Below are 26,655 nucleotides of genomic sequence, written 5' to 3'. Positions count from 1 at the left end.
ACTCTCAGATTCTGCAAGAAATCCATATTCATGAGCGGGCACACTCCATTCCCCACTTCTTGCTCTTTTCCTGACAACCGATGGGCTACTCTCTCTATTATGCATTTTCATCTTCTGGATAGTTCACACACGTGGAATAAAAATATATATGGATCTTGTGACAGACTTTTAAACTTAGCATAACATTTTCAAGGTCCACTCATTTTATAACATGTGTCGGCACCTCACTTTTTATGGTTTAAGACGAAGACTATTTCATTGCATGATATATTACACATGATGTATTTGTCCATTCATTTGTCAATGGAAATTAGGCTATTCAGATTTATGTCTATTCTGAATAAAAATGAAATAGATGTTACTGTACATTTTTGTTTGTATGTGTAACAATAATGTAAATATTTTAATAGCGATCTACTATACATTTGTGGATATGTTTTCATTTATCTTGGGTTTGAGTAACATTTAATGTTTTAAATATAAGGGTTCGCTATGTGTCCTGGGCTGGCCTTGAATTTGGCTGGCTTTCACCTACTTCATCCACTGAGTGCAGGGATTCCAGGTGTGAGCCACCATGCTTGGACTTACTTAATTTCTTGGGAAGCTGGCTAACGCAGCGTCTCAATTGTGTGACCGCACTGGTAGTGCTCGAGGGCTCCCTTTTCTCTAGATCCTCACAAATTCTTCTTATTGTTCGCTCCCCTTTTATCATGGCCACCTGAGTAAGTTGTTCTCTTATTGCGCTTTGGTTTTAATTTTCTTGATGGAAATCTTTCCTTAATGAGAATCTTTTTGCTTGCCACTGTGTATCTTGTTTGGAGAAACTGGATTGTAAGAGGGGTTTCTTGTGTGTGTGTGTGTGTGTGTGTGTGTGTGTGTATGTTTCATATAGTGTATAAAAATGTTTATTGAATTTGTGATGTGAAAATATTATCAAATCCCAAGGGTTTTCTTTTTTACTTTTTGAATGATATGTTTTGAAATGCAAAAAACTTTATTGTTGATATGTGATTCAAATATTTTTTTATTTTTACTTTAGTTTAGTGTCTTACCCAAGAAATTGTTGCTTAGCCCAAAGTCATGCTTAGCAAATCTATGTTTTCATTTAAGAGTTTACAATTTAGCTCCTATACTTAGGTCTTTGATCCTTTGGAGATTTTAAAAAATACGGCCTGAGGTAGAGTGCAACTTTAGTGTTGTGCATTTGGATTCCAGTTGTTTCAACATAATTTATTCATAATTTTTTCCTTTCAGACTGAATTGTCTTGGTATCTTCCAATTAGTCGTCAATGTAAAGGCTAAATCTTTTAAAAAATATTTTATTAATTTATTCATATTACATCTCAATTGTTATCCCATCCCTTTTATCCTCCTATTCCTCCCTCCCTTCCATTTTCCCCTTACTCCCCTCCCCTATGACTGTGACTGAGGGGGACCTCCTCCCCCTGTATATGCTCATAGGGTATCAAGTCTCTTCTTGGTAGCCTGCTATCCTTCCTCTGAGTGCCACCAGGTAAAGGCTAAATCTTGGACTGTCAGTTTGACGTGTATGCAACTATGGCCACTGGTGTAAACCCCTCTCTACTGTCAATTGCAATCCTTATATTTTTCCTCTAAAAAGGGTTTAAAAAATAACTGTACAAGAAAAATTAGCTATGAAATATAAAGGTTTGAACGACAAGAGACAGAGGAACTAAGAAAACAGAAAATGCTTATCTGTGAACCTATGATACATAATAAAGTTGAGGATCAAGGTAGATAATACATTGATAAAAAGTGAGAAATATGGATTGCAGGCCCCCCTGGGACCAGATCCATGGCCTTGATGATCTCCTTGTGGGGCTCCTGAGCCCTCTGGGCCCTCCATCCCCATTGCTCTATACCATTCTCACCCAGAGTCTAGAAGTGATTCCCAGCATCTGTTCTGATCCCACGTTGGGTGGAGTCTCTCAGAGGACATCTATGTTGGACTAATATCTACTTATAAGTGAGGATGTACCATGCCTGTCTTTCTGGGTCTGGATTATCTCACTCAGGATGATCATGTCTAGTTCCACCCATTTGCCTGCAATCCCCAAGCTTTCCTTGTTTTTAATAGCTGAGTCATATTCTATTCTGTAAATGTACCACAGCACCAACCAAGGACAGTGCATGCAGTAACCTGGACCCCCTGTTCAGATCTAGACAAAGGACAGGTCATTTTCCATGGCTGTGGGGAGAGCGGGGACGGCCTCTGCCATGAACTCTGGTGCCCTTGATTTGATCATTTCCCCTTGGTAGAGAGGCCCAGCATCCCACAGAGGAAGGGGAAGCAGGCTATCCTGAGGAGACCTGATAGACTGTGATCATACAATGGGGGAAGAGGCCCTCTTCTGTCAGAGGTCTAGGGAAGAAGAGGGAGGGAGGGAGGGAGGGAGGGAAGGAGGGAGGGAGGGAATTGGAAGATACAAATGAGTGGATAATAATTGGGATGTAATCTGAATAAATTATGATAAATTTAAAAAATGGAAAAAATAAGAAATATGGCTCGCTAGAAGGAAGCCCAGCTCACTGGCATGGAGCTGGGCATGAACTGAGAGTGCCTAAACAGGAGCTCCAGTGGTACAATCGCTTAGCAAGTGGTACTTACATGAGAGTGCCTAAGTGTGCAGTTTATATGGGGATTCATGAAGATATAATTATACCTTGATAAACAGAAAGGGGGAATAAAATTAGCAGAAACACACTGGATGGTGGAAAAAAATACCGAATAAAATTAGCCTGTATGCTTTAAAGATGCTTTAACATGGCTCTCAGGGAAAATGTTACATTGTGGAAGAGGTTTTGCCTATATTCCCATAAGTGACGAAAGACTATGGGTTGCATCAAAATTGATAAAGATTCAATCTGAATAAAAGAAGCTTCCAAATGAAAGGTACAAGTCAAAGAAGAGACACAGGAAGACAGCAATGCAGCTGACACAGCAAGCAGATCGCCCTGCATGGAGGCAGCTTAACAAATTAGCTGAAGAGGGACAGATAGTTCATCGAACTAGCAGACTGGAAAACCTTGACGCTGATATGGACTGTTGTTGAAGGACAGACGATCAGGCCTGCAATTATGGAGGATAATCTCATCAATGGCTGAGTGGATCTTCACAAGGACATTTGAACTCTCAAGTTTGTGGGCTTGATAATTTTTTCTATTGTAAAATTTAAACAGAAAGGGAGACATTATAGGTTGGATTGTACAAAGGCTAGAAGCTTCCAGGACTAGGCCTAGGTTAGCAGACCGAGGCAATAATCTGAGACAACAACTGAGTCGGGCAAATAAAGATTCCTTTTTACAGTTCTGTGTATCTTGGATTTTTGAATGAATTTTAGAGTAAGTTCTCTATATTTACACAAAAAGTGAAAGTTAGCATTAGTATGTTCAGTCTTAAATAGCACATCTGCTTCAGTCCATCCAGGGCTCAGGGAACATGATGAAAGAGGTGACAGAAAGAATAAAAGAGCCCAATGAGTTGGAAGTGTGTGGCAAAAATGTCTCCTGGCCACGGCATGGTTGCTGCACTCCTGAACATAATGCATCTCTGGTTACCTTCACAAGACTCGCACAAGATTAGCCCATCAACATTTCAGCACAGGATGGGAAGACCTCATGTGGCCTCCCTGGTCCCGCATGGACTGTTGACAGCTAATTTTGTCTGGGGGAAAGACTGTCACTTTCTTCAGTGGTTTAGTCACTGAAAAGTTGTCCACTCTTCAGTACATAACTTCCCGTCTCTGCTCACACAGACATCCCTACCTAGGTAAACCAGGTGGATCACACAGCCCAAGATGAGAAAGCAGAGCAAAGACTTCTTAGGAAATAGAAGTGTATCAGAGGGAGAGGTAGGGGGATGGTAGAGGGCAATGGGGGTAAAATTACTAAAATTCAGTATATATTCACATATGTATATATATATGATATTATCAAAATAAAAAAAGAGAGATGAGGCTTACACAGTCATAAGGAATGCTAATTTATAAATATAATTTTGGGCTTTCCTATCACAACATGTCTGAGTTGGTGGGTATAATAACTGTCTTTCAATTTAATTATATCAAAAGGTACAATTATCCTTTTCTGTGTCTGTATATTTAGTGTCTTATAGACTTTCTTACTCACTTATTACATCACATAGTCCTTAGTAAATTCCTTAAAATTTTCTGTGTGGTTGATTATCTGAGAACATTTATAATTTTTCTTTTTTTTTGAGACAGGGTCTTTTTTTCATTTTCATATGCTTGATTTTATTTTATTTTTTAAATTTTAATTTATTATAATTTATTCAGACTACCTACGGAATGTTGTCCCCCTCATTTGTATCTTCCTTTTCCCACCCTCCCACCCTCTTCTGGCCTTTTCCCCTTTCCTAGACCTTTGACAGAAGTGGACCCCCTTCCCCACCATATGGCGATAGCATATCAGTTCTTAAACAGATGGCCTGCTTCCCCTTCCTCTGAGTGCCACCAGGCCTCCCTACTAAGAAGAAGTGATCAAATCTGAGGCACCAAAGTTCATGTCAGAGGCAGTCACCGCTCTCCTCACAACTGTGGAGCATGAGATATCCAATGGCTAGATCTGAACAGGGGCTCTAGGTTTACTGCATGCATTGTCCTTGGTTGGTACAACAGTTTGTGCAGGCCCCAAGGCTGGGTCCAGATCCACCAGCATTGATGCTCTCCTTGTGAGGCTCCTGAACCCTCTGGATCCTTCCATTCCCCCATTCTTCCATACCACTCTCAGCAGTGAGTCCCAGTATCTGTCCTGATCCCACATTGGGTGGAGTCTCTATGTTGGGTTAATATCCACTTACATACCATGCATGTCTTTCTGGGTCTGGGTTACCCCACTGAGGTTGATCATGTCTAGTTCCATCCATTTGCCTGAAAATTTCAAGATTTCCTTGTTTTTAATAGTGGAGTAGTATTCCACTGTGTAAATGTACCAAAGTATCTTTATCCGTTCTTCAGTTGAGGGACATAGAGGTTGTTTCCAGATTCTGGCTATTATGAATAAGGCTGCTATGAACATAGTTGAGCAAATATCCTTGTTGTATGGTGGAATATCTTTTGTGTATATGCCCAGGAGTAGTATAGCTGTCTTGAGATAGCACTATTCCCAATTTCCTGAGAAAGTACCAGATTGATTTCCAAAGTGGTTGTGTAAGTTTGCACTTCCACCAGCAATGAGGAGTATTTCCCTTTCTCTACATCTCGCCAGCATGTGCTGTCACTTGAGTTTTTGATCTTAGCTATTCTGATAGGTGTAAGATGGAATCTTATAGTCATTTTGATTTGCATTTCCCCGACGACTAAGGACATTGAGCATTTCTTTAAGTGTTTCTTAGCTATTCAACATTCTTCTGTTGAGAATTCTTTGTTTAGCTCTGTACCCCCATTTTTTAATTGAGTTATTTGGTTTGGCAGTGTTTAATTTCTTGTGTTCTTTATATATTTTGGATATTAACCATTTGTCAGATGTAGGGTTGGCTAAAAATTTTTTCCCAGTCTGTAAGAGATCTCCCATGTTCAGGGACCAGGAGGATTGATATGGTAAAAAATGGCCATATTATCAAAAGCAGTCTATAGATTCAATGTAACCTATCTAAATACCTACACAATTCTTCACAGACATATATAGGTCAATTCTCAAATGTATATGGAAAAACAAAAAAACCAGAATAACTAAAACAATCATGTACAATAAAAGATCTTCCAGAGGAATCTTCATCACTGATCTCAAGCTGTACTATAAAGCAAAAGTAATAAGAAAACCGGCATGGTACTGCATGGAAATAGGCTGGTTGATCAATGGAATAGAATCAAAGTCCCAGAAATAAACCCACACACCTATAAACACTTGATTTTTGACAAAGAATCCAAAACCATACAATGGAAAAAAGATAGCATCTTCATCAGATAGTGCTGGTCTAACTGGATGTCTACATGAAGAAAAATGGAAATAGCTCCATGTTTATCACCCTGCACAAAACTCAAGTCCAAATACGTTAAAGACTGCAGTATAAAACCAGACACATTAAATCTGTTAGAAGACAAAGTGAGGGAAGAATCTCAAACTCATTGGCACAGGAGACAACTTCCTGAACAGAACACCAATAGCTCAGGCTCTAAGATCAACAATGAATAAATAGAAACTGAAAAGCTTCTGTAAGGCAATGGACACTGTCAACAGAACAAAAAGAGACAGAGTCTTGCTATGTAGCTCTACATGTCTGGAATTCACTGTGTAGACCAGGCTGGCCTCAAACTCTCAGATATCTGCCTGCCTCTGCCTCCTGGGTGCTGGTATTAAAGCCTCCTGGCTTGAGAACAGATATAATTTGAGTTTTCCTTTTTTATATATAGTTGTTTTCTTCTTCTTTTTTACGTAATGAAACTTAGCTAGAATCTTCAGTACAATGCAGAAAGGAAACAGTAAGAGTGGCCATCCTCATCACATTTCAGAGAAATATTGAAGTGTTTTAACACTAAATATGATACTGTTTTTAGGCTTTCTGTGTGTGCCTTTCATCATGGTGATGATGTTTCCTTTTGTTTGTAGGTTGTTAATGTTTCAGCATGAGAGCATGGTTGGATTTACCATGTGTAGTGTCCTCTCCTTTAATCCTAGCACTCAGGAGGCCAGCCTGGTCTACATATGAAGTTTCAGGACAGCCAGTGCTATGTAGAGAGACCTGTCTTACACATCTTGAAAATGATAGATTTTTGTCAACAGTTTCCAAGTATCTCTAAATAGACATATCATCTTCATAGTTTATTTCAATAACATTATGAACATTAATAAGTTGAATTTTGTATAGCGAACAATTCTCCATTCTGTCTGTTCAAATATGTTGTAAGACTCAGTTTGAAGCATTTTTTATAAGATTTATTTTATTTATTTTTGTATAAGGTGTCTTGCATGTGTGTTTGTGCACATGTGAAAGTAGGAAGCAAGAATAGGGTGTTGCATTCCCTGAGGCTAGAGGTGGTTGTGGACTGCTTGATATGGGTGCTAGGAACTGAACTCAGAGCCTCTTCAAAAGCACTGAGCCACCTCTCTAGGCCTTCTGTTTATTTTAAAAGCAGCATTGGTAGCTTGTGCTTTTCTAGATATTTCTCCTTTTCATATAATTTCCTTAACTTTCTAGCAAATACAGTGTATCTTATAATATTTTTGTCTGCCAGCCACTAATATACTTCTCTTTAATTCCTGATTATAATCATTTGAGCTATTGTTTTCTTTCTACCTTCTTTATCTAATTATCTAATTTTGTTAATCTTAAGAAAAATAATTCAGCTATGTAACTTTTAGTTTCAGCATGAAACAGTGGTCAAGTTTGCCATGTTTAGTGCCTAATCCTTTAATCCCAGTGCTCAGAAGGAAGAGGCAGGTGGATCCTGAGGCCAGCATGGTCTATATATGAAGTTCCAGCATAGCCAGGTTTATGTGGAGAGACACTACATCACCCACTACACCTTGAGAATGGTAGACTTTGTTAACAGTTTCTCGGTATCTCTAAATGGCCGTATCATTTTCATAGTTTATTTCATTAATATCATGATTGTTGATATGTTGAATTTTGTATGTCAAATCAACTCTTCACTGTTGTTTCTTCTCCACATTCTGGGTTCAGTTGCTTTTTCCCTCCTTGAGATGCTCGGCAGAGAAGACAAAGCTGGCTTGCAACTTGCTACCGCAGATTACCACAAACTACTTGGTAGCTTGGCAGTTTAAAACAAGAGAAATCGGTTCTCTCAGTTCTATAGGACAGATAGATGCCTGGTAATCAGTTTCTGGGGTTCAGAATCAAGGTGTCAGCAGGAGTGTTTTGTCTTAAGGTTTTCAGTGAAGTATGATCCTGGCTTATTCTAGATTTTGGTGATGACTGGCATCTCCTAGATTGTGGTATATTACTCTGTTCTCTGCTTTTGTGGTCAAGGCCCTTTTCTTTACTATTTGTTCTCACCTCTCCACTTTGTATAACTCTTGCTTTGAGGCCTCATCTTTATTATTAAAACAATTTTCATTTCTCATAATCCATAAAGTGATGTTATTGGGTAGCACTTTTATTCATGTATTTTTGTCTAACACTATAGTGATAAAGATATGGCCATCCTTCTGGGTGTATTACTCGTTCTGTCACGGTGGCTTTTGTAGATGGCCCATTAGTATACGCTATGGCTACAACATCTGAACAGGATTTCCTCTTCCCCTTGGCCCCTTTGAGTAGCATCATTTTTGGAGAAGCTGTGCCCTGGCTACTTTGTTGCACTATACCAATCTTAACTTCTCTTTCCTAGTCTCAATTACCTGTGCTTCTGGAGTGATTGCTTTGATTTTTTTTGTAGTTTACTTTGCATTTGTTTATATTCCAGTTGACTGATTGATTGATCTGTAGGAATGTGCTAAATTCCAGGGAGTCTATCTCAGCCCATGCTCAAATGACTATTGTGGTGTTCCAATGAATGTCTTAGCACATTTAACTCATGTTAATATTTCCAGGCTGGAGAGATGGCTCAGTGGTTAAGAGCACATGCTGCTCTTGCAGGAGACCTTGATTTGGTTTCCAGCACCCATGCTAGGCAGCTCATACATGCCTGTAACACCAGTTGGAGGGAATTTGACACCCCTTTACAGCCTCTGTTGGCAACAGGAGTGAAACACACAATTAAAAGCAAAATAAACTTAAAAAAAAGAAAAGGATTTCTTAATGTCAAAAATCAAAATGCTAGCACTGAAGGACTTACACAGTGACAGGGACGTACTAGTTCTCAAAACAGGAAGTACCTGTTTCTTCACCAAGATCCTTGGTTTCTCAGGACACTGTGTCTCCATTTCCCAGACATTATCTGTTCTCTCACTCAACAAGCTAATGCTTAGAAGGGAAAGAATCTTCCAGCAGATCCTGGATATAATGTTGTCTCTTCAACAAAAGTGGAAAGAGCCTATAGCTTCTGAAATTTACAGTTCCTGGGATGACCAAGGGTAAAAACTCCTCGCTAGATCAGACCAGTGTCACTTAAACTGCACGGACACGGAGTGAGAGACGTGACGGTTTTCCTTCCAAACATGAAAGAAACCATTATCAGAAGAAAGAAAAATATTTGATGGGCTGGTCACAATAACAGATGTGATGTGTAAAACATTATATGTAATATGCTAAACATCACATATGCTGTATGCAGTCATAGTTTTAGCTCCATGTTTTGCCTGAGGCTTGTGGAATCAATTTCCTTGCTCTGTAGCTGTATGTCAGACTCTGTGTACATTTCTGTTTGTTTATATCATAGATAAAATTCACCAGATGGGAAAAATCCATCAGGGCTGCCCAGCCAGTCAGCTGGCCTGGTGGAAGTGATCAGAGGATGCGGGTAAATTAATCTTTGAACAAATGAATGAAATGCACAGAGTAAATGGTTTAATGCACAGCAGGAGGATGCTGCCTAATCGTTGGGGAAGAAAGTAGAGCCAGCGGAGCGGCAAGTCTCATGCCGGCACTCCTATGGTTGGGTCTGAGAGGTGGCCATAGCCAGGAGGCTAGCAGAGTGCTTTGTAGCACAGTGCTTGCCTGAGTGTGCAATATGTTAACTACAGCTGGGTCTGGCATAATCATCCCTGACTAATGGGAGGAGGGAGGAGGAGGTTCAAGTGCTGAATAAATAAATTACTTAATTACATATTATTGGAGAGAAGAACAGATGGTCAGCTCAGCCCATCTCCCGATGCCTTCGGCTTCTGAATGGAGAGTGGACCCTCAGAGATTGGACCAGGTTGGACCCTTGATTATGTTTATCTGCAGGACTTACCCAAGCCTCTGGTGTTCAGGAGGAAACAAGCCTTCTCCTTTCAGTGGTGAAACATTCGGGGTGCTCCAGTGCCCATTCTAAGCTAAAGTTGGGCAGGCCTGAGCTGGTTGGCGTTTTTCGGTTTGTTAATTTTGGCACCAGATGGAGGTGGAAATGGATTTTGCTTCCTGTGAAATGGCTGAAAAGTGTTTTCCGATTGAAGACCTAATCAAATGTGAAAGGGGTAGTTGAATATTTACTTCGTGTGCTCAGGAGCATCTCTTCCCACTGCAGACCTTATGCTTCTTTTCCTCCTTTTTGGAGGTCCCCAGTGGGGAACTCACTGCTTTATCTGAGAACTGCTGTGTTATTCTTGGAGGTGGAGCTGATGGTGTAGTGTTTGTTTTCAAACATTTTGGCTTGACTTGATGGGCTCAGCAAGAAGGGAGGTTCCCAAATGTTTGTCTGGGGGTGACATCCAGGTTGGATGCATCACAACTACTTGGGTTGTTTGTTACTTAAAGATTCCTTAGTTTACTGCCTAGAGATGCAGTCATTAGTCATTGGATAGGATCTGCAAATCTGTGTTTCTGCAGAATTCCATAGTGATTATGAAGGAACTTGGATATCACTGTGTATAAGCTGGCAATCAGGAAACAAAAAAAATAAGTTCAATACAGTTGTCTTAGTTAGGGCTTCTATTGATGTGAAGAGACACCATGACCATGGCAACTCCTATAAAGGAAAAGATTTACTTCATGCTGGCTTACAGCTTTGAGGTTTAGTCCACTATCACCACGGGCTAGATGATAATGCCATGGGCAGAAGCATGGCGGTGTGCAGTCAGACACGGGGCTGGAGATGCTGAGAGTTCTCCATCTTAATTCTCAGGCATCAGAAGGAAACTGTGCTCCAACTGCACATAGCTGAAGAATAGAAGACCACAAAGCCCAGCCCCACAGTGACACACCTACTCCAACAAGGTCACAGCTCCTGATAGTGCCACTCTCTTGAAGCCAAGCATTCAAACACATGGATGGATGTGGGCCATTCCTATTATAAGAACCGTAGGGGATATTTTTAGGGTAATACTGGTATGGCCTGTCTTTAAGACGAGCACCCTACTTCTGAGCTTTAGCCCCAGCACTGCTGGGGAAATTTTATTTGGGGCTTGCATAATTTGTGCAATGGTTAGCTTCATTCTCACCCTGATTTGATTTGGAGTTATCGAGAACACATACTTTTTGATGTGTGCAATGGGGGCATTCTCAAGAAGAATAATTGGAGAAGGAAGATGCATGCTGACTGTGACTGGTATCTGGAGTCTTGGATTGAATCCAAAGGATAAAGGTTGCTGAGTACCAGCATTCGTCTTCCCGCTCCCTGGCTGTAGACATAATGTAGCCAGTGACCTCTTTCTTCTGTTGTCACACTTTCCCAGCCATGGAGATCTGTATGCCTAAACTGTGAGCATAAATAAATGCTTCTACCTTTGAGTTGCATTTGTCTGATATTTTGTCTCAGCAACAAGGAATGGAACAGGCATTGTTTGTTTACAAAGGTGTTCACAGGTTTAATATGAGTTATTCAAAGTTGGTGAGACACTCTGAGCTAGCAGCAGTCAGAAACAGGTAGGAGGAGAAGAAGAAGAAATTACCAGTCCCTTTGGAGACTCCTAGGTATAAGAAAAGGCCCCCCAGTACAGGAGCCATGCACTGCCACCATCATTAGGCAGCTCAGCAATAAGAAGAATGGAGAAACCAGTGAACCAACCTCTTTCTTCATTGATCTCTGATCTTTTGCTGATTTTCATTGGACAAATTCACAGGACCAGGGTGCACGGTTGGAGCAGTGCACTGCGGTCAGACTCTCAGACACCCAGAAGGAACCAGGCATGAGAGAGCGAGACTGAAGGAGCAAATGACAAATGTCTTACGCATATTCGTGTAGATCATATTTTCTAATTACACATTTTGAGGTCAGAAGACATGCACCGCTTCTGTTCTACATATTGGTCTCTGTTTTCAGTGTGAAATAGCCTCTAAAGTTTCGATAGAAAGACCATAAACTCTTAAGTAACAATGGTGACATCTTCTACAACTACCATTCTGTATTATGGCCATAGTTCGGTTACTTTATATTCTATCTCTGGCATAGGCTACAAGGATACATTTTAGATTGTGATTGTCTGTCTGCCTGGCCTTCAACTCCAAACTCAGCGACCTATCTGGAGGATAGACTCTTTATTCCTTCTAAGTAATTATGGTCCTATCATTCTGTATCTATGAGTTTATACTTTCTAGGATAGTTTTTACATTTGTAACCAACATGGGCTTCATGTTGGCGGTTCTCAAAATCTCTTTAAAGAAGCTGCATTGCTCATACACGGAGCTGGCATTGTTTTGATGTTCCTGTAGGCATTTTTCAATGCATTTAAAGTATACCTTTAATGGTTATTTATAATTATCACTCCACATCAGAAGGATTGGATTGATTTTAATGTTGGTATGTTATAATTAAATATTTGAACCATCTTAATTAGGTCACTAATAGACTCTATATGAAGATGTTTATGAAATCCTTGGAGACCATCTATCTATAGATTCTTTCAGGCTTCAGCTCCCTCCCATTGCTGAGAAGTCTTCCTGGTGGCTACTGACAGCTCTGACTTAGTTTAACATTATCAGACATTTACCAAGTCATCTGCCTGTGCTTGGGAGAGACACGGAGACCTGTTCTCACAGTAGGAAGCTTACATGAGTAGTAGGAAGGGAGACTGGGGGAAGCATCACTGGAGTCTGAGTTCTGACTCTCCCACTCACAAGTTGGGCTTGCTAGTCAACTCTGTGTATAACCTTTTTCTCACAGCGGAAAGGGAAGGGTCACAGTTCCGCTGTCATGGATATGCAATGATGAGTAAATGGGAATGCAGGCGAGGAGCTTGGTGTCTCACATGTTGTCAGTGAATGTGAGCTATTCTCACTTGTTCTAATTCCCACGTGGAAAACCAAGTGCTAATGACATTGCTGTCTAGATCAGGTCATGGGATATAGAAAGCAAAATAATGGTCATCATGACAACAGTGTCCTTCAGCCTTTCTTTTCCCTTTGAAAAAAATCTCTAATCCCTTACAGAAGAACTACATTCCAGGTCAGATGGATTCACAGAAAAGTTTGATGAAGTCAGGGATGCTTTTGGATTTGGGCTAAAATACTTCTGCTCACTTATGCTTCAGTGGAACCAATTTTCTGAGAGTGTTTAAGAACTAATATGTGTATTTATGTTTATAAAATGCTTATGACAAAACAGACTAAAGAAAACGCATGTTAGTCTAACTTGTTTTTGCTTTGAGTTGCTCAAGGCATTATTGCTATGTCTCTAATCTTTTTCTTTTTAGTTCTCTTTAAAATTGATTCTTCATAAATTTCACATCATGCACCCCGATCTCATTCATCTTCCCCATCCCTTCATATCCATCCTCTCCCCTTGCAACCTCCTCCATAAAGAAAATGAACAAAACCAAACAATACACACACACACACACACACACACACACACACACGAAACAAACAAACAAACAAACAAACAACAACAACAACAGAAACATCTTGCTGTGGAAATTGCACTGTGTCAGATTGTGTTACACAGTGTACCCTTTGGCCCTAACAGCTTCACAAGTAAATATTCATTGCAATGAGTCATCGATCTGGTTTGAGACCTCTGGCTTTTGCTGCACTTTCAATACTGGATCCTCATCAGGACTCCTCTAGGATATCCTGTTGTTGCCTCATGTCATTGAGACCCTGAAGCTTTAGTTCTGCAAGACTGACCCCACCGCATGCTCTAGCAGTTCATAAATACAGCAGATGTTGGGGTAGATTAACTCAAAAGTCCTGAGCCTGGGCCTGGGTCGTAGCTGAGTTGGTTTGCCTGACATCTTTTAAAAGCTAGAATGGTTAAATGCTTATCCAACCCAAAGATTCCAAAGGGGAAAAATCCCTGATAAAAGTTAAACACAGCTCTCCTTACCACACCCACCCACAAAGCAACATAACAGAATAAAATTGCAATTCAACATATAGTCATCCAGTCTCATGATGGAACTGCCAATCCAAGCAAGTAGAGAGATTAGAAAATAAGCTAAACAGAGGAGGACATGTCCAGTCAGCCATGGGTCTCCACTCTGAGGGTCTGCTTTTCTTCCTCTGGGAGTCCCAGCCACTCTCACAGTGGTTGGTTCTCTCAAATGAAGAAGGCACAGACCACTGGTATTTGCATTTGTTACTGGCTCTATTGATGGGCAGTATAATTCACCATTTCCTAAGGAGCAAGAACAGCAACCACCTCTGCAACTACAGTTACACCCCTCTTCGGAGTGCACAAACTGCTTGGCTTCTCTTCCTCTTCCATTTCCCCGGCACCTATTTGCTTGCTTCTTTCTCTTCCATCACTCACCACCTACTTGCTTACTTCCCATCCTACCTGCTCTGTGGTGTTGTCTGGGTGCTTCTTGCCTTGCCAGGGCTCCTGGTTCCTTTCTTAAAATTCTTGTCTCTATATTACACACATCATATGTCTTTAACTTTTAATAATATTCCTTACGTCTTCAAGATGTCAATCATAAGGGTTTTCTGACTTCCCATTCTTCACAAAGTCTAAGTTTTTCAAGACTCCACTGCTCAGAACTTTAGAAGTAAGGTTCGCTCCGCCCACTCATTCCCTTTGTTCTTGCCCAGGGCATTTCCCTCATAGTACATGGTGCTATATTCTACCCTGGTTCTTTGAGTGTTTTCTTTGTGGCTTTGAATTCATCAGCCAGCAAGGTTGGTTCTGCAGCTAGGATAACTCCCAAATTCCTTCATTTTTCTCTGCTCTCTACCACCATCTTCATCCCAGCTGTATTTTTCTTTCTTGTAGAACTAACAAGATCTTCTGGACTCAGGGTTTTTGTTCTGAACTTTGTCTGGGAAACAAGAAGGAGAAGTTTTAGTTGTTTAACCCTTGCAAAGATGAGCTTTCATCACCACTTTCTAAAATATGTTCATAGGCCTTGATGATGGCTTCATGTACACTAGATACCTCCATTCCATACTCTCCACAATACAATGACATGTTTAATTTTTTGAGGCTTTTTACAACCTTTTGAATACACATGGTTTGATGTTTAAACATTTTGTTTCCTATGATTTCCATGAGGTAGGGATCTTTTCCCATTCTAGCTAAGAGAAATATCTTGGCACATGGTAGGATGGATACACATGTGCCTGGGAAACACACACACACACACACACACACACACACACACACACACACACACAGGGAGAGAGAGAGAGAGAGAGAGAGAGAGAGAGAGAGAGAGAGAGAGAGAGAGAGAGAGAGACAGACAGACAGACAGACAGACAGAGACAGAGATGGAGACAGAGAGATGGAGAGGCAGGTGGGTATGTGTGGATGCATATGCACACATCCATATGCAGAATATGTAACCAAACAAAATTATGGAGCATGAGGTGCTTCAAATAGGTCTGTCTGAGCTAAGAAAAGATAAAAACTTTATAGACATGTTGACGTCAACAGATGATGGAGATTATTAACTTTGTCTTGATGCAGCTGATAATAAAATGCACTAAAATAAAGAAAATTAGAATTTGCTCACCAACTCAGAATCATCTTCTCCCCCAAAAAGAATGATTTTATGACAACTAAAGTCACACTTAGCCAAGAAAGACACAGGCTTGTATTCCATTTCCTTATTTTATTTTATTTTATTTTTTTGGTTTTTCGAGACAGGGTTTCTCTGTGTAGCCTTGGCCATCCTGGACTCACTTTGTAGACCAGGCTGGCCTCGAACTCACAGCGATCCACCTGCCTCTGTCTCCCGAGTGCTGGGATTAAAAGCGTGTGCCACCACGCCCGGCTTGCATTTCCTTATTTTTGTTATGAGACAGGGTCTCACTGTGTACCCCTGGCAGGTCTGGAACTTATTTTACACACACACACACACACACACACACACACACACACACACACACACACGCAGAGAGAGAGAGAGAGAGAGAGAGAGAGAGAGAGAGAGAGAGAGAGAGCGCTAATATTTTTATCTTATCCTAGATAACAAGTATTTGATTGTGATCATTTCTCACACAAAAATGTATCACATTTATTTATCACTATTATTTTGACACTTACTGTGTCCCAGGTTTTCCATATCTAATTTGTAATTTGTTTTTTTTCAGTTGTTTAGGCAGAATCAATGGAGTTGGAGTGATTATCTTTTCACACTATACATAATTCTCTTAGCAGTTCTCATTGTCATCTCGCCTTTAGTGTATATCCTGCTTCTGACTCCTTCCCACTGCATTCCCTGCAGTGCCCTGGGCAGGGTACCACCATGCCCTCTTGGTTCTCTCCATCCTCCTTCTTCTACATTACATCAAGAGAAATGCCTCTGCAAAACCTGACCAGGTCATTGTTGCTCCTCTGCTCAGGATCCTCTGAGGGTCTCCCATCTGACTGGGAAGCAATGCCAGAGTGATTAAGGCAGAGCATTGTTCTCGCTGACCTCATCTTCCAGTCCCCCCATTTTCAGCCCAGCTCAGCAAGACTATGCCTCTGCATCCTAGTCTTTGTGCATTCCATCCCTTCTGCCTAGAATGTTTTTTTTTTCCTCCCAGTGACATCTCCAGCTGTCTCATTTCATTCAGATTTTTGTCAAAATAAGACCCCATGAGAGGCTTTTTCATGATTACTATATGTTAATCAGCTACCATGAGTCTTTCCCCACCTGCATTCCCTTTTCCTCTCATAGCGCATATCTGTGGCAAGTATCTGACACATTTACACCTTTGTCTCCTCCTATGGAGAGAAGTTTGCTAAAGGCTACGACTGTTCCACATGTTGCCATGCCCTCTCTGGTATTTGTTTTATCTAAACACTTGACACACGGTCACCGATCATTCAAACATTATTTGAATGAAGGATACAATGGAGTAATAGTGAAGTCATTATATTCTTTATTGGCTAGTAAAAATAATGAAAAACACTTGATGCTTTCAAACTGTGTGTGTGTGTGTGTGTGTGTGTGTGTGTGTGTGTGTGTGTGTGCATCTTGTGCATGTATTATGGGCTTTGAACCCAGAGCCTTGCATGTGCTGGTAACATCTCCTCAGTGAAGTTACAATGAGGCTGCTTAAAATTTGCAGTTTAGGGGAAATTTTTTTGAATATTTATTTAATCTTTAAAAATGATTTATCAACTTTATCAGCAGTGAACGAATATGAAGATGGTGTACATATTTACACACAATAACATGTAACATATTATATACGTGACTTACCCTTTCTTCCTGCTGACTTTGGATACAAATGTAGTACTCCTGGCTACCTCTCCAGCACCATGTCAGCCTGTATGCCACCATGCTTCCGCCATGATAATAGTGGACAAAACCTCTGAACTGTAAGCCAGCTCCAATGAAGTGTTCTCCTTTAGTAAAGTTGCCATGGTCATGATGTCTCTTCACTGAAATAAAATCCTACTGAAGACAGATACGGTGCCAGAATTGAGATAACAGAATGGCATAGAAAACAGCTACACACCAGTGTAAGACCAATCATAAGATTCTAGAAAGTTCTAAAGGACTTCACAGTGCTCCTCCTCATAGCCTTTGTGAGTAACAGGAGTTGCCACCTGGCAGTGAGTGGAATGCCAGTGGTAATGGCCCTCAATGGGAGTTACTTCTTCCTTCTTTAGATAGCACCAGCTCCGAGAAACCCAAGTGGTCACCATTTATGATTGTCCCATGTGTCTTTCCCAAGACCCCTTGACGCATACAGTTTTTGAATGGAGTTTTACCTGAAAAAAAAATCTGCATCCAATTTGAATGAAATTGAATATGTTTGAGGGCTCTAGCAGCATGTCTTCCATCTGAAGCAAAGTGGAGATGAATTTCAATTAGATGTTCCTATTATAATCTGTCTCCACCTGTAGTTTTCATCAAGATTGCTAGGCAGAGTGATATAATGTATGATCGGGGTTTGCCCACTGGCAGCACTACCCCATTATCTTAGTGAGAAAGCACAAAATAATTAGTCTGATACATATAGATAGTGTCTTCTTACAGCAAGTGACTTTAATTGTGGTGAGTAATATATATGGACTTGGAAACCTTATATATTTCCCTTCCAAGAAGGCACCAATTACCAATTCAGTTGATGAAGTAACAATGTTTCAAAAGATTTAATGCAAACTGAACATTGTAGTCAATAGCCACTGCAAAATGTCCATTTTATGGCCTTATTTTTTGCCTGAACATAATTTATGGTAATCTGGTGGTTGCATATCGCCTGGAAGTAAGCTGCTGGCTTGAGAGTTAGTACTTTAGCGTTGCGTAAATCATGGTTAAATGTGTTGGTTTTGTCTAATGCTCTTCTTTCTCCTACAATTGGAGTTTTTTTTTTTTTTTTGGCCATGTTATTGCCCAGGCCTCCTTCCTGTTTGCAGTTCCTGGAACTCTGAGAGCTCAATATTTAGGAATCACCATCCCCATAAAGGGGCCTCTTCCAAATGTCAGGTGGAGTGTTGTGTGCTCAGAGGGAGAGAATCCAGCAGTTCTTTCTGAGGAATGGCGACGGCAAATGGGCTTATGCTGTGGCAGCCCATTTTAAATGACAATGATATTCCTTCCTTTACCATTCTTTCTCCTCATAGACTCCAAACTAGCATAAAGAGGGCTGTAGAAGTGTGAACATTGACCCATTTCTTTCCAGAGCATCCTTCTCTGAACTATGTTTTGATTAGTTTGAAATGTAGGACAAGTTGGCATGCATCTTCTAGGCCCTCAGGTGATACACTCAAAGATCTTAAGACTGTGAATCAGCAAACTGTATTCTATGATTCCATGTGGATGACTGGTCTTCAAAGAATTGCGTAAGGTGCTGCAAAAAAAAAAGTGAAGTAACTGCCCACCTTTCCTCTGCTCTTTATAACTGTTTACAACAATTTTGAATTTTTAGTAGTGATTAATGATTTTTCAGAAGTGATTAAAATTTCAAAGTAGATGAATATTTCATGTCTAATTGTAGATAATCTTATTAAAAATGTTGTGAGAAAACAGGTTTTAAAATTTAGACTTGTTTCCTGAACTCCCCAAATCACATTACAAAATTTGCCATTGTTCATTGCCAAAAAAAAAAAAAAAAAAAAAAAAAAAAAAAAAAAAAAAAACCAAGTTTTTTTTTGGTAATTCAATTATAGAAACATTTCTTTTGCTGATCTTATAATCATAGTTGCTGGCAGATAGTACAAATAGCACAATCATTTTATGTGTAGTATCTGTGTTAATGCATGTGTCAAGTCTATGTTGTCGGTATTTATCCCCAGCACTTTAAATGCAGAGATAAATTTAAAATTAAAACGCCATTAAAACTTTTATTTTTAACATTTTTCTAGTTATATGACAAGAGTATTTTTATAAAGTTTGAAAAATATCAAGAGTATTCCCATGTCAACTAGACTAAACAAAAAATAAAAAAAGATAAAAGAAAAAGACAAAAGTGGATATCTCTATAGATTTCACGGACATTAAAATGATTGTGAATAAATTTTACAAATTATTCTATGTACATAAATTCAACCACAAATAAAACATGCTAATTCTTAAAAAAAAAAAAAACAAACCACAAATTATCCAAACTAACAAAATAAGGTGGAAAATTATAATAGTTATATTTCTGTTAAGAAATTGAGTATGCATTATAAGAAACATTCCATAAATGACATTTATAAGCCTAGGTGGCTCATCAGTGACATTTAGCAAATGTTTAAAGAATTAATATAGAATTTGCATAATTTCTCACAGAAAATAATGAATACTTACAACACACAGTACAAAAACAGCATAATCATGAGATAAATGTATTATAACATATTATAAGAGAAATGAAAAGATTAAAATGATATTTATCATGTAAACCAAAGCAGAAATCCTCCACAAAATATATGGAAGTAGAATGCACAGTCTCTAAAAAGTATAAAACAATATCATCATATATATGTTTTATTGTGGGAATGTAAGGCTGGTTTAATGTCTAAATATAAGTTATGGTAGTGTGTTGTCTTAACACATAAAAGAAGAAAACTTACCCAACAACAGGGTGGTGCAAGAAATTGTAGCTGAAATGTGCTATTTGTTCATAATACTTTCAAAAATAGGAATATAAGAGAATTTTCTTAATCTGGTAATGTATACATCAGAGGAAGATAGAGATAGAGAAAGACATAGAGATAGTAGATGGATAGATAGATAGATAGAGTGAGCAAGACACTCCTATGCTCTATATCAAGTTATAATCATTTAACTTTGTTTTTGTGAAAAATTATACCCAACCTGGTATAACATAAGTGATGAAGGGAATCACAGGTATGGATTTAAAGAGACCACAAAAGCACCTCTATTTACTGATGGCATAAGTATATACATAGAAAACAACTCCTAATGAAACAAACAGAAATTCCTAGAATTGGTGAGTTTGGTTTTCAAGGTCACAAGACAGTTAGATGTCATACAAAACATTTTTTTCCTATAACATTAACAAGATGTAATTGGAAACTGAAATGAAAAATAACAAAACTATCATTAAAATATTACCTGATGAAATATTTATGAATAATCTAATGAAATATGTTCAGGAACTGCAAGCTGAAGTTACAAGTGCTGCTGAAAGAGAAATCCCAGATGGTTGAAACAAATGAAGATACGTGATATGTTCATGGGTGAGAAACTCAACATAGTCAGAATTAACTTTTTCCCAAATGTATCTGTAATTTTAAGAAAAATTTAAAAAGTCTGAGTAGCATGTTTCTACAGACAGACCTGAAGTTTATTTTGCACATCATATCAATGGCACATTCTAGGAACATGACCTGCCACTGTTGATGTTGGCATGAATCACCTGTTGGCTGTAGTGTTTGCCAGGGTTTCTCCTTTATAAAATAATTTTCTTTGCTTTCCCTTTCTGCCTCTTACTCTTTAAGTGACTCTTTTGATCATTGGCCACTTATAATTATTTTACTTAACCAATACATAGAACTCTAGGTATACGATTATTGTGTAAATAAAATGCTGATTTCTGTACTCCCTATATCTGGTAGTAATCGTTGTTCTGAGAATCTCCTGTTTCAATGTTACATAAGCACTGCTCTCCGCTTGTCCCTTGATCTACCAATAAAGCTGAGCAGAGGAGAAAATAGGGCTGGACTTCCTACCAGCCAGCAGAGGAGGAGTTAGAGGAGGAAGTAAGGAGATTGAGCCACTGGAGAGGTACAGGAGATATCAGGAAAGAGAGCTGGAACAGGGAAAGCTACCAAGAGCAAGAATCTCTGGGATGTAAGCTGGGAGGAAACCAGATTAGTTTAGAGGGTTAAAAAAATAGAGAAATAACTACACAGTTGTTTGTTGTGAAGCTTATTATTTGAAAAAGTCTCAATTATTTGTGTGATAGCCAGGTTAAGAAAGAAACTGAGAAACAAAAACAGTTTCCAAAGAATAACTTTAACATAGACACATTTATCCACACTAATGAGGCACTGTGTTTTGTTTAGATATAATATACATTGTGCTATTCTTAAATCAGGTTAATATGTCTGAAGTCATCCATCACTTCTTTCAGTAGAAATATTCAAAGTTTCTTTTAGAGTTTAGGAATATACTTCTCATGGGAAAGGGAGGATATGTCTATTTTGGAGGGCAAACTGTGCAATGAAATTATTTGGGATGTTTGCAGCTCCAGTTTATTGTTTTTCCTTATTACATATTTATTTGCTGATGTTTTTCTCTTGTTATGGACCATGAATACTTATTTATACTTTGTTTTAACTCAACACTATCTAATTTTGTTGTTCAAGTTTTTTCAGTTTGAACACTGTGACTATTTCAGTTGATTGTTTTCCCATTTCTATATGCTCTCCTCATTTTGCTCCCAGCATTTGATTGTCTTCAACTCCAGAATGACCTTATTTCTCATCCTGAAACCATCCTAAGGAGTCTCCTACTTTTTTTCTTGGGAAACATCAGAAGCCAAGACCTTCACATTATACATGTTTACAGCTGCTGGCATGTCATTACATCTACCCCCTCATTGGTCAAAAAATGACATCTGAGTTTTTAAAACCGAACACACACACACACACACACACACACACACACACACACACACACACACACTTGTCTACACCATTTCCATTTGTATCCATAGTTAGCAATGCACGAGCTGTTTCTCATGCCTCTACCAATAATCATAGTGGTATTTATGTAACTATAGCTCCTTCCCTTGACTTTTTTTTTTTAACTTGCATTGTGACTGTGAATATACTGGATCCCACTAACTACCATCATTTTTTTAATTGTTTAATTCCAGTATACATGCATGGTTGAAGGTTTGGCTGTGTTAATAATGGAAACAACTTTGCTGGCTCTAGCCTAGTGTTTAAGTGAAGTTTATTCCGTCCTTTTTTCCTTTTTTATTATTAATTTATTCAAATTACATCTCAGTTGTTAGCCCATCCCTTGTATCCTCCCATTCCTCCTTCCCTCCCACTTCCCCCCATCCCCTCCCCTATGTCTGTGACTGAGGGGGACCTCCTCCCCCTGTATATGCTCATAGGGTATTGAGTCTCTTCTTGGTGACCTATTATCCTTCCTCTGAGTGCCACCAGGTGTCCCCATCCAAGGGACATGGTCAAATATGGGGCACCAGAGTTTGTGTGAAAGTCAGATCTCCTTCTCCACTTAACGGTGGAGAATGTCCTACCACTTATTTCCAGATTTCTTAGATCAACAAGAGTTCTCTCCTCATTTCAGTCAGGTTGTTTCATACTGATAAGGCAGTTTGATGTCTTTTGTCACTTTCTTCAGTTCTATTTTTAAGAATTTGAATATGTAATCTCTACTGCCTGATAGTACAAAGATCAATGAGTTTTGATAGAAACATAGTGTGTATAGAGACAATTTCAAATCACACAGGACAGTTTCACCACCATAAAACAATACTCTGTTCTTTGATGAAGCAGTTTATGAGGAATGCTTGGTACCCTGATAAGTTTTGATCTTATTGCCACTTTGCCTTTTCCAGAAGGATACACAATGGGATCAAGTATTGTATAGCAGCTTAGACTGGCTTGCTTCACTTCAAAATATTTGTTGAAGACCCAGCCATGTTTATTTTGCATAGCTTGGTAGCTTATTTATTCTTATTGCTGATTATCTTTTATGTCTCCTTTTGAGTTTTACAAAAGTTTTACAAAAAACTTATAAGCAATTCTGTGGAGAAAGTGTGGTTAACAGTATTGAAACCACTGAATGTCAAATTTTTATGGTTTTTTTTAAAGCATTTTTTTATATTTTACATATACATTCATATTATTACACATATATACAATAAACTGCCTAAAGCAAGAAGAACCGTGACACAATCAGTAACTATATCAATATTCCATTCTTAGTGTTTTGGCTATTTGTATTTGACAGCCTTGAAGGAAACATCTTTCCTATCTTGGTGCATCAAAAATTCTGAATGTAAATCAATCTCCATCGTATCTTGTCATTATCAACTTAAAATATCTCTCTAGACCTAAAAACATCTTAACCTCTAAACAACTGATCTTCATTGTAAAGGTAAGCTACCTGGTCTTCAACTAAGGGTTGAACAGAAAGAAGGGGGAATATAGAAATATATAGGGAATATAGAACAAAAAATAGATTAGTGAATCTACTCTTCAACTTAATACCTCAGTTGTCACTCACAAGATTATTTTTAATTCACTGGTATAGAATTTTGTAGATAGATGCAAAATAAGTTTAATTCTAGATACAGTGGTACAGAATTCAAATGTAAGTTTATTATTCACACACATTATATATGTATATATATATTTCTACTTTAATATGAAGTATTTTACCCATATAACTCAATTATAATTGAAGGTGTACTTCCAATACTTTGAATGTCAATTTTAAAAACATGAACCTCATTCTTATTCTTACATCTGTTGTAAAAACTCAAAAGGTGATCATAGATTTCATTATAAAATTATCCATTTTGAGAAAAAATCTCCATGACCTAGATTTAAACAAATAGTTCTTAGATGGAACTCTTGAACCATAAATAATAAAAGAAGTTTATAAATTGAGCTTCACAGAAATTGAAAACATTTTCCATATCAAAATACTCTTTTCAGAATGAAAGGACTATCTATAATACTGAGAAAAATGTTTTCCAAGTATGAGTCCAACAAAGTATTTGATTCCAAAATGTATAAATAATGTTTGAAACTTAACAGTGAGAATGCAAACTATAACCACCAATTTGGAAGGAGTAGAACTGACATTTGATTCTGAGCTAGACTTGCTCAGTAACAGGAAAATCTATCCTGGTACTGGAAACCCAGCAAACTACCCATGGCTGTGCTGTCAAAGATGTTGGAGGAGGAAGTACAACTGCCACTCTACTCAATTAACGTATTCCCTAACTACATTGTAAATACTTGTCCTTACACCCACAGATGAGTGAGTGTAGTCCTCACTCACCATCAAGGGAACTTCTCATTGCAAAAGATGGAGACCATTATAACCAAACAAAGTGCAGAGGTGTGACAGAGACCCACAACTGGACAATGTACAGGGAATGGGAGACTTAGGGATACTAAGTCCTAATGGGATGTCTTTTTAAAATTCCTTCCCTCATGGTTCAGGGAGCTATGTAGAAGAGGAGGCAGAAAGACCAGAGGGCATGGAGGACTCCAAAGAAAACAGCATCTTCCGGATACAACAAAACTGAGGCATAAATAAACTCACATAGACTGTGGCAACATGTGCAGGGTCTGCACAGATTCAAGCCAGATGGGATCTCAGAACTGAGAGGGGGTAAAGGATACAGGCTCCCACTCAGTCCTGACCAAAAAGCTATCTACAATGGATACCTGAAAACAAAGAAAAACAAAGAGTTTCTCCCATGGATTCTCACTGGGTATAATAACTATGTATGCAGGGCAAACTATACCCTAGGAACACTTGGGCAAACACAAAACAAGTCAATGCTATTTTTGTCTCTTTTTTCCCCTTTTGTTCTCATTTTTCTTAGTTTGGGCATTTTTGTCTTAGGAGTCTTTTGCTTGTTTATTTTTATTTTTATTTTTTTATGTGTGCGTTTCCTTTTTGTTGCTATTATTTTTATTTGTTTTAAGAGAGATAGAGGAAGAGCGAGAAAGAACATGAAGTTGGGTGAGTAGGAAGGTAGGGAGGATCTGAGAAGGATTGGAATTAGAAGAGGGAAAAAACACAGTCAAAATACGTTGTAAGAAAAAAATTATGCTGGATTGTGGTGGTACATGCCTTTAATCTAGCACACAGAAGGTAGAGGCAGTAGGCTCTCTGTGTATGCAAGGCCAGCCTTGTCTACAAATTGAGTTCCAGGACAGCCAGGGTACACAAAAAGCCCTGTCTTAAAAAGAAATGGTAGAAAAAATAGACAGGGGGAAAGTTCAGGAGGCTTTACCTTACACAAAGAACTTTAGGAACTGAAGTATGCTGAGAGGGGAGGAATAGTCTTCTCCAGGGAAGTGCACACCAAATGGTTATCCAATACCCAGCCATCAGCCCTGAAAACATACAAATAACATTATACACATTAAGCAATTTATATTTAGAAATACATATTTATATGATAAAAATGACCTTTGAGGTAAAGTAGTACTAGTAACTGGAAGATAATGGCTATATCTATTATTTTTCAGGACATTGTTTTTACTGTGGGGTAAATAAGTTAAAATTATTCTGTATGTTATTTGAACTTAGGTTCCAAAGTAAAAGAATCTGTAGAGAAATCTATGCAATACATAGTTTGTCAAGACTAATTTTCGTCTGGGGAAAGGAGTTCCTAAGGGTCTCCAAAGCAGGTCACTCGTTAATTGAAAGTCCTCCAAAAAGAGAACTATTGGGAAGCATGGTGTTTGGTGGTGGAAAAGAAAAACTTCCTTAGTTTTTGGAGGGAATAACTTTAAAGATACTTAGGTGGCTACAGTTACTTGGTGCAGTTAAGAATTAAACTTGTCAGTTTTAACATTGCTGTTACATCTGAAATAAACTTGTGTGATGTTCTGATAGTAAAAAAAAAAAAAAAAAAAAAAAAAAAAGAGAGAGAGAAAGAAATACATATTTATACACACATATATATTTAGGCATATAATAATAAGTAATGAAAAAAGAGGCCATGAATTTGAAAAAGAACAAGGAGGGGTATATGAAAATGTTGGGAGGGAGAAAAAGAAAAGGAAAAATATGTAATTATATTATAATATAAAAACCCAAAAGTAATTAAAAAAAGAAAAGAAACTCCATTACATGAGTGAGCTCCGAAGGCACGGCCAGAAACTTTTCTGAACTTCTCTACATTACCCGGGCTCATTTATTTTACACTCACCATACATGTATCTTTACTATTCTTAGGACATTTCAGATATACTTTACCTCTGCCTAAAATGCAGTTTCTTCAAATATTCCCATAGCTGACTCTTGGATGTCTTTCATATTTTTCTCCCACGTTTCGTCCTTAATGAAGCTTTTTGTCTTCATCCTGCTTAAATGACACTTGTTCCCATTCTGGAACGTTCCATTTACTTCCATTTTTCTTTTCTCCATAGCATTTACCTTATTCTGACACATTATATAAAATATTGATATTTATTGTTCATTGATTATCGGCACATACGTATATCTAAATTTAATAGCAGTAGACATCCAGGTATATTGAGGATGGATCCCAGTGTCTGGTGTATTGATTAATATGTA

Source organism: Acomys russatus, chromosome 25 (genome assembly GCF_903995435.1).
Source record: "Acomys russatus chromosome 25, mAcoRus1.1, whole genome shotgun sequence".
Taxonomy (NCBI): domain Eukaryota; kingdom Metazoa; phylum Chordata; class Mammalia; order Rodentia; family Muridae; genus Acomys; species Acomys russatus.
The sequence above is the reverse complement of the archived record's forward strand: the minus strand, read 5'-3'. Positions refer to the sequence as shown.